Raw genomic sequence first — 9,152 nt, 5'->3', positions numbered from 1 at the left:
TGAAAAGTTAGTGGCTTCAATACTGAGATATAGTAATAAATGCCAAAGGTAGTCCACGCAGTATTTATTGTGTCTGTAATTAATATATTCCATATTTTTGTCTGATGTTATTTAAGTGTTGAACATGATGGTTTTATATTTTAAAATGTTATTTTCATTTGTTTTCCTATTGTTACTTAAGACTGAAAAAAAATTGTTAGAAAGAATTAATTACATAATCTCTCTTTTTTTAAAACTTCGCAGTATGTCATAGAAATAAGCTTAAAGTGAACATTACTCCATTTTTTGACCAGGGGTTGTATAAGAACAGCCCAGTATAGTGTACAGCATGACTTTCCATTCTGGCAGCGAGACAAATTGTGAAGACCATTTCCCCCTCCAAAAATATCTCTATATATGCATTTGTGAACTGTTATTTACGATATTCGTAATAATTTTTGTTTAATCACTTAATTAGCAAAAAAAAGTTGAAATAATGTATTCGCTCGAACTTTGTTAAAGTATTTAACTAAACCTATAGCCATTAAATTTTTACATTACAAATGTTTTATTTTGCGTCATCAATTATTCTGTGTTTTTAATTTAATATTTTTATATTTAAATAAATAATTTTATATATATAGAACTATTTATTATGCAACAGTAGAGAGCAAGGAGTTAGTCCATCGAAGGCGATCAGATGGAGGAACAAAATTTCATTAACTGAACTGACATTTGATTCTGATAAAAGTGTTCAATCTCACTTATTTCAGAAAATCACTCATATAATTATCATAATTTATTCAATAATCATTACAACAGTGTTTTGACAATTAATGTATTTAAAACTCGTATAACCAAAAATTTGTTTTAATTAATTAATTTAATACGTAAATATTTAGCACATAGCAAAAAAGTAAACAGAATAATGTGTTTTTATTATTAACAATTTGAAAAAAAAAATTCTTCAAAGAATCAATTTATTAAATACACAAATCTGCAATTAGAATGACCGATAAAAATTTTTTGCACACAATTTTTAGCGTTACCGATACAAAATTCAGTCTTCAGTTGCAGTATCGCTAAATATTAGTCAATTCTACTCCTTGACCACAATGAGATTTCTGGGGCATTTTCACGTTTTGCATTCTGAATGCTACATTCTCCAATATTAAAGTTTATTTTCTAATAACAACTGAAATTTTAGTATATAAAACTATGTAGACAGCTGCCACTCTTTGCTTCAATTACAATAGGTCACAGTGTAAGCTCTGAATGAGCATAATTATTCAACATTCCAAAATAATACAATTTGAACAGCTACAATTAAATGCAGTAATGTTATATTTGGGAGATCCCCAGTTTGTGTGATATGTGTAAAACATAATTTGGTGATGGTCCCAAATTCATATTTTTAAAAATTATGTTCAAATCTTTATAGGACAAATGACCTGCCAATCAATTAATATGTTAAACACAGTAAATATACACACAATAACTATTTACAGAGAAGGCAGGAAAAGGTATAATTGCTTTTAAAAAAAACTATTGATCATGAGAAGTACAACAGGCACTTTGTGTATAGCTGATATAAAATTTAAATAAACTGCAGGAAATTAAGTACCGAGAACTAATTTTTCCTCTATACTGTATAGCGTATTGTATCTTATTTATTAATGCATACAGTAATAATATGATACAAATGGAATATAATACATGGTTGAGGGAAAGTTAAAATTCCCATATATTGAAAATATTAATTCCTCAACATCTAAAATTATTTGGTCTATAAAGATTAATTAATTACAACAATTCCACTGACTGGTCTTTTTCTCCTTCAAACTGAATGTATCATCTGTAAAATAAAAAGTATATAAAAATCATTTTAATAGTTCTAAATGTCATTTATTGCATAAAACTACATCAACATTATTCATATGGTGTCACTTTTATCTGCCTATTATAAGCAATGGTTATTAGAAAACAGGAGTTTTTACTGTTTCTGTCAAACATAACAAAATAATATCTAATATGTATTGTATTATTTTGTTGTAATCATTAATTAAATTTGCTTACTTTTTATACTTTATATATTTTAAAAAAATTTTTTGATATACAGTATTCTGCAATACAGGTGCAAATGTTGAATGTTCAAAAGTAGAGGGATGTAAAAAAAATATGCACCAAAAACTGTGTTTAAAATATTTATTCCTTAATTTTACTCTTATTTTTTAAAATTGCACATATCATAGATCTGTTTACATTGTACAAATGTCCGATTTAAGCAAAAGATACACCGTTTCCAGAACGTTTAATTATTTCCATCTTTGTCTCGATCATATGAAGTTTATGAATCCTTAATTTCTTTTTGTTCATATCAAAAACTATAGTTTCTCCATTTCTCATTCATGATTATCAATTTATAAGGACAAAATATTTAAACATAAACAAATAAATTGGCAAAACACACAACACATTGATGGACGCACTAATGCAAGACAAACTGTTTTGACCTCTTGCTCGGAACAACACAGTAGTGGTTAGAATTCCAAGAAGTCTGCTATTATAGAAAGTAATGTGTGTCTGAGAATACAGAGTGAGCTACCACACTTTGTAGTTTATTAGCATTTTGCATGGAAGTAAATTTGTTCATTATCAACAAAAATATTTAAAAAGTTAAGTTTTTAAAATTGTGCAAAATAGCAAATTAGGCAAAAGTCAAAGGCTGCCTGTATTTGGTATATTTGGTTAATAGTATAGTGGCACTTCTTAGCGACTTAAAAAGTAAGATGAAAATTTTAATTATTTTCAATCAAAATTTCTATTAGTGAATGTTATTTCTGTTAGTGTATAGGGCTATCTATGATGAATCAATTGTCAGTGAAATGTTGTAAAATGACAGTTGCTAAATTTTGTCCTATGCATATACCGTTGAGGATCGAATGATTGGAATGCATATATGAGGAAAATAACAAACAGTAGTAGTTTAAAATTTTTTTAATACCAATTTATTGTGTTTAACATTTCACCTCAGATGAAGAGTCAGGGACAAGAGTACAAGAGAGAAAACTTTATATAAAATTTGATAAAATTTTTTTATCATTTTTAATATAATTTTAGTAATTTTTGTTATTGATTGGTATAATAACTACTATTTCAGTTTCTTAAGTTGTCATACAGTAGTAAACATTTAGTTTTATATCAGCATGTATTGGGAATGTTAGCATTATGTTTTATGAAATTTAGTTGATTCTCTTTTATTCTTACAAATCAGAAATGTTATCTTGATAAAAAGACAAAAAAGTGATATCTTCAAAGAGAAAATTGGTGCTAGATTGTTTGCATGAAAAAATCAGCAGCTATAGTCATTCATTCATTTGCTGTATATTAAGAAAAAACAGACAGGCATTACAAATGCAGAATCTTCCTCATAAGATGTAAATATTGAAAAAAATTGTCAGAAATCATATTAAGTGGAAAAAGCCTTAATCTGGATTGAAGATCAATCACAGAACATTTTTTGAGTGGTTCTATTAGCTATAAAAAGACAAAACATCTATTTGATCATTTTAATATAAGTATTAATCAAGATCAATTATGTTAGTCATTAAATGCTTCTGAAGGATAATTTAAAAAATTTTTGAAAATGCTCTGCATAATTTAAGAATTTTACATGGAGTTAAATTTAAGAGAAATCAAAAAATCATATTACTAAGATCTGCTGCATGTTTCTCAAAGCTGAGACACAAAAATTAGGTCAATTTTTAAAGTTATTATTAAAGAAAAATTATTTTTAACTTTGGTTTGAAATAAAATAAATGAAAAATTTATTACAATAAACACCAAATGTACCAGAAAACCGGAATTGTACATAGAGATAAGAATTACACCTCAATGCAAAATTTTCAGCAAAGAAATTCAATATTCTAACGTTTTTGGCCACTATTTCATTGGCCCTCATTTAGACTGGAAAAACTGTTCTATAAATAGAATGCTGTTGTGTTCTAATTTTAAAAGTTTCAAATACGTTCAAATAAAGGCTGTGAGATATCTTATATGACATATATTATGAATCTAGATAGTATTTCCATGCAATTGGTACATGAATGGCATCTGTGTTGATGCAGGCTCCGCTCCTGTCCACTCCGTAGATCTCTACAGCTTCTAACATTCTAATGTTTTGCCGGTTGAAGACTGTCTATTAGGGTAGCTTGGTCCCAAGAAGGGGAAATCTCCAGATCGCTGGCATAACATGCCAGAGCTGTATTAATGTTTCCTTTTTGTACATCATATTTGTGATCTTTTAATCTGGCCTGCAGCAATCTGTATTGGCTGGTATAAATAGGTGGACATATGTAGGTTTGCAGTAAATTGTGGTGTTAAACTTAATTCCCTTCTTCACTTATACAGAAGGATTACAAAAGATTTAAACATACACGTAATGTACAAAAGGAAATCCAATGTTTTCCGCCTTCTGTCTAACGCAAAGGATGGCACTGAGGATGCTAAAGCAACAGAAATATACTGCATACCACTGCATACCACTACAGGATGATAGGTTCCATAGAATAGTAACATATACAGTAGTTACTAATTGTTTAGTACTGTTAACAATTATTTTCAAAAACTGAGTTGTGTGGAATCTAAAACCAAACAAATGAAACTAAAATTCAGGAAAAATATTAACTTTGTTTTCATTTGATAAAATTATAACCTTTATTTCATAAACAAAACATTACTTTTACTCAAGCAATGGATGATGTGCAACAAGTTCAATTTGTCCCTGGACAAATGTTTAGGACCAATAACATTATTTAGGAAAAAAAAAAACTAATATTTTGTTGGATAACCAAAATTTTCTATCACAGATAAGCAACAACAGGGCATAGAGTCCACCAATTGTTGCAAACACTCAGCTGGGATGTTTTTCCAAGCTTCTTGAATTGCCATAAATAGCTCATTTATATTCCAGTATTTTTTATGTTTCAAAGCAGATTTTACATCACCCCATAACATTTCAATAGTGTTTAAATCTGATTGGGCTGGCCCTTCCATTACTTAAGATGGTTGTCCTGAAACCATTTTTTGACAAGTTTACTGGTGTGCTTTGGATCATTGTCTTGTTGAAAAATCCACTTCACAAGCAAATTGTCATCAGCAAATGGCAGCATTACATCTTTCAGAATTTGTTTACTCAGTGGTACCTCGGTATACGTCTGCTTTAGAATATGTCCAATTTGGAATACGTCCTGTTTGGACAAAACAAATTTTGCTCGGTATACGACTTTTGTTAGGTATATGACTTAATTCAATTATATGTGCCATCTATGAACAAGTAGCACTATTGGTGTACTAGACCAGACTAGACGTTCGTGGTGCCACAGTTTATAACTTTGTTAAATTTTTTCTGATTTTAAATTTTAAGTAAAATTTTATTATTTTTATTAATCATGAATTGCAAAAAGGCAAATGAAAAGCAACAGAAAACTAAAAAAAATGACTAGGATCACAATGGTGTGAGGATCCAAATTCGGATGTGTTTATATCATCTCATCATAAGATCACATCGTAGTCCTACTTTCATTTCACGGTGTCATAAGATCACAGTACAGCTATACTTTTGTTCAATAACTGTCAACTTTTACACCTGGGAGCTAAACATCTGCTAAGTTCTCAGGCGTAATAACGACGCTTTCTCATCACCTTTCGACCTAGTATAGCAATTTTAACAATTCAACATTAGGGAAGAACAAAAACAAAGTGAGTCAGTCGTCGCCAGTTCTTCCTTGGGATTACGTCTATGAAAAATCTGTGCTTCTTGGGATACATACCTCTTCGCTTGTGACCACTATCCAAAAAATCGTCTAATATCAAGAATCGCCTAATATCAAGAATCACCTAATATCAAAGAAAAAGAACTATTGGATTATTGGACTTCCCGAACTTTCTGTCTTACCGACTGGGATCCAGATCAAGCTTTCAAAAAAGGTAACTATCGACACGCGAACTTCTGTAAACTCTCTCTCTCAAAACGGGAAGAACGTAATATCTTAATATCGTAATATCTTAATATTATTATATACTAAAGCGAGCAATGTATCTAATAGCAGCCCTAATGTATCTAACAGCAGCACTAATGTATATCCTATCGTTAACCATTAAACAGTTGTTACGTTAAAAAAGCGTCTGAGTAAATCACGTCCGGTGCGCTGTCTCTCCTTCTATCTCGACTCTGATCGCTCCGTTACGCGACCGCTCGCGTGACCTAAATAACGCGGCTTCCGTGTCCGCCGAGACGCGGTGGTGTCATCCTGACAGGGCACCAAAGAGGTGCCGACCCTTCGGTCACAATGGAATTGATAAAAGAAATTGTTGAGAAATATGAAGGTGGCATGCGTGTTCGAGATTTTAACTGTTGCATACCATATTCCGAGAACGACGATATCGACAATTGAAAAAAAATGAAAAATAAAGACATTATTAAATCTGCTAACATTGCAAAAGGGGTTAAATCAATTTCTAAACAGAGATCGAAGACATTAGATCATGTTGAGAAATTGCTTTTGCTTTGGATAACTGAAAAACAGTGTGCTGGAGATAGCGTATCAGAAGCAATTATTTGCGAGAAAGCTAAAAAGATACATGCTGATCTCATGAAAAATCAAGCAGGAACTAGCCAGGAAAGCGAGGTGTTTAAAGCCAGCCCTTTCATGATAACGGATTAATCATTTTTACATTACTTCTTATGGAAAAGGTTGGTTTGGTATACATCCTATTCGGTATAAGTCCAAACATTAGAAACAGATTAAGGTCGTATACCGAGGTTCCACTGTATTGAAATCTGTCCATTATCCCATTTATGAGGTGAATGGGTCCAATTCCATACAAAGAAAAACATCCCCACGCCATTGCATTTCCACCTCCAAACTTTATAGTGGGTTGAATACAATTAGGACGAAATTTCTCAGCTTTTTGTCGTCTTACGTATTTGCGACCATCACTCCCAAACAGATTTATCTTTGTTTCATCCGACCACAGCACACACTGCCAGTTCTGACTTGTCCAAGTCACGTGTTCACAAGCAAACTTCAGACAAGCTTGTCTATTTTTCAGTGATACGAGTGGCTTCTTCCTTGCAACTCGTCCAAATAGATTAAATTCATTTAATCGATGCTTAATGGTATGGGTACTAAGTTCAGGCATCCCACATATTATCATTTTAATTTTGAGATCAGTTGATGTTTGTGTGCGATTTTTTTTTGCTATTCTGTGAATTCTACAATCTATATATTTGGTGGTTTTTCTCGGTCTTTCAGGTTTAGGCCAATCCAAAAGCCATCCAGTTTCTTCCCATAGCTTCACAGCACAAATACATGATGTTTTGCTGTACCCCAATGTTGTTGCAATTTTGTCATAGCTGATATTTTACTACAAAGACTTACAATTTTTTGACAAAGTTCATGACTCAAATTCTTTCCCCTGCCCATCTTGAAGCAGAAAATATATATTACAGTGGTACCTCAGATACGAAATTAATCTGTTCCGAAACTGAGATCGTACCATGAAAATGTCGTAAGGTGAATCATTTTTTCCCATACGATTACATGTGAAACCAAATAATTCATTCCAACACGAAAAACACACTCAAATTAAAGCTAAGTAGTACATTAAAAAAAATAATAACTATAGTAAGGAAAACACTGAAAAATGCATTTTGAAGTTGTAAATGTATAAATAACCATAATAGAATAATAATTGATTAAAAAAATGTACTTTTATTTGCACTTTATTTTTGAGGATAGACAACGGTGGAGGTGTAAACTGGTGGCAGAAGAGAGGGAGAAGGGAAATGATACTAAAACTTAACTTACATAACATAATGTAACAATAACTTAAAAATAACTTAAAAAAGATTTTTAAAAATTAGTTGTTTTATATATATTTTTTACAATTTTTATTCACTGCTTTTTGCTTTCTTTCCTTCACTTCCACCAGCACTTTCACTGGATAGAGATCGCTTGGTAAAATATCTATCCAAAGAGATTTGGCTTTGCCTACTTTTTAAAATGTTTCTAAAATGACTTAGGCAAATGTCATTACTCTGAGCAGCAATACGGCCAGTGTGAACCTTTTCGGGATGTTTCTTTTCAATAAAATCAGTCACTTTCTGATAATACCTCGAGATTTCCTTTATCGAGCGAGATCCTTCCACAATAAAGCAAACATGAGGCCTGAGACCGATGAACAGAAATGAATAAAAAATGGCGCTCGAACTAATTTAACGTCGTATGGTGAGTTTTTGTTCGTATCGTGGAGCAAAAATATGTTCGAATTTCATGTCGTATCCTGAAAATTTCGTATGATAGGTCGTTCGTATCCCGAGGTACCACTGTACTCTAATTACATTTTAATGTTTTGATATGTTTTAATAAGTTTCTGGGATGTACTTACTTTGTTTGTAGGATTTATTGTGAGTGGCCCTAAACTAATGACCAGATGTATGTGCGTGTATTGCTAAACAACTCATAATTTTTCCGCAACAAATTATACAAATTACTTCATGTTCTACAAATGTCTTATACAAATATAAACAATTGATTTTTGCATTATTGTTTGTTTATTTTCAGTTTTTTTTTTTAAATTTAATCAATGATTTTTGCCACAATCATGTTTGGTTGTAAACAATTGGCCACCACTGTATAGGATCCACGTTGAGATTGCGTCAGGCCAGGTTAAAGGATCACAAATATGACGTACAAAAAGGAAACATTAATACAGCTCTGGCATGTAACGTGCCAGAACTGTATTAATGTGTTACACCAGTAATCCAGGAATTTCCCCCTTGGGACCAAGCCACCCTAATACACAGAATCTTCAACCGGCAAAACATTAGAATGTTAGAAGCTGTAGAGATCTACAGAGTGGACAGGAGTGGAGCCCGCATCAACACAGATGCCATTCATGTACCAATGAATGGAAGTACTATCTAGACTCATAATATATGTCATGTAAGATATGTCACAGCCTTTATTTGAACGTATTTGAAACTTTTAAAATTAGAACGCAATGGCATTCTATTTATAAAATGTTTTTCCAGTCTACAGTTCCTGAGGAGGGCTGATGAAATAGTGACCAAAAACTGGCCAAAAATCTTAGAACATTGAATTTCTCTG

Source organism: Centruroides sculpturatus, unplaced genomic scaffold (assembly GCF_000671375.1).
Source record: "Centruroides sculpturatus isolate CEXI.00-Female unplaced genomic scaffold, Cexi_2.0 scaffold1385, whole genome shotgun sequence".
NCBI classification, from domain to species: domain Eukaryota; kingdom Metazoa; phylum Arthropoda; class Arachnida; order Scorpiones; family Buthidae; genus Centruroides; species Centruroides sculpturatus.
The sequence above is the reverse complement of the archived record's forward strand: the minus strand, read 5'-3'. Positions refer to the sequence as shown.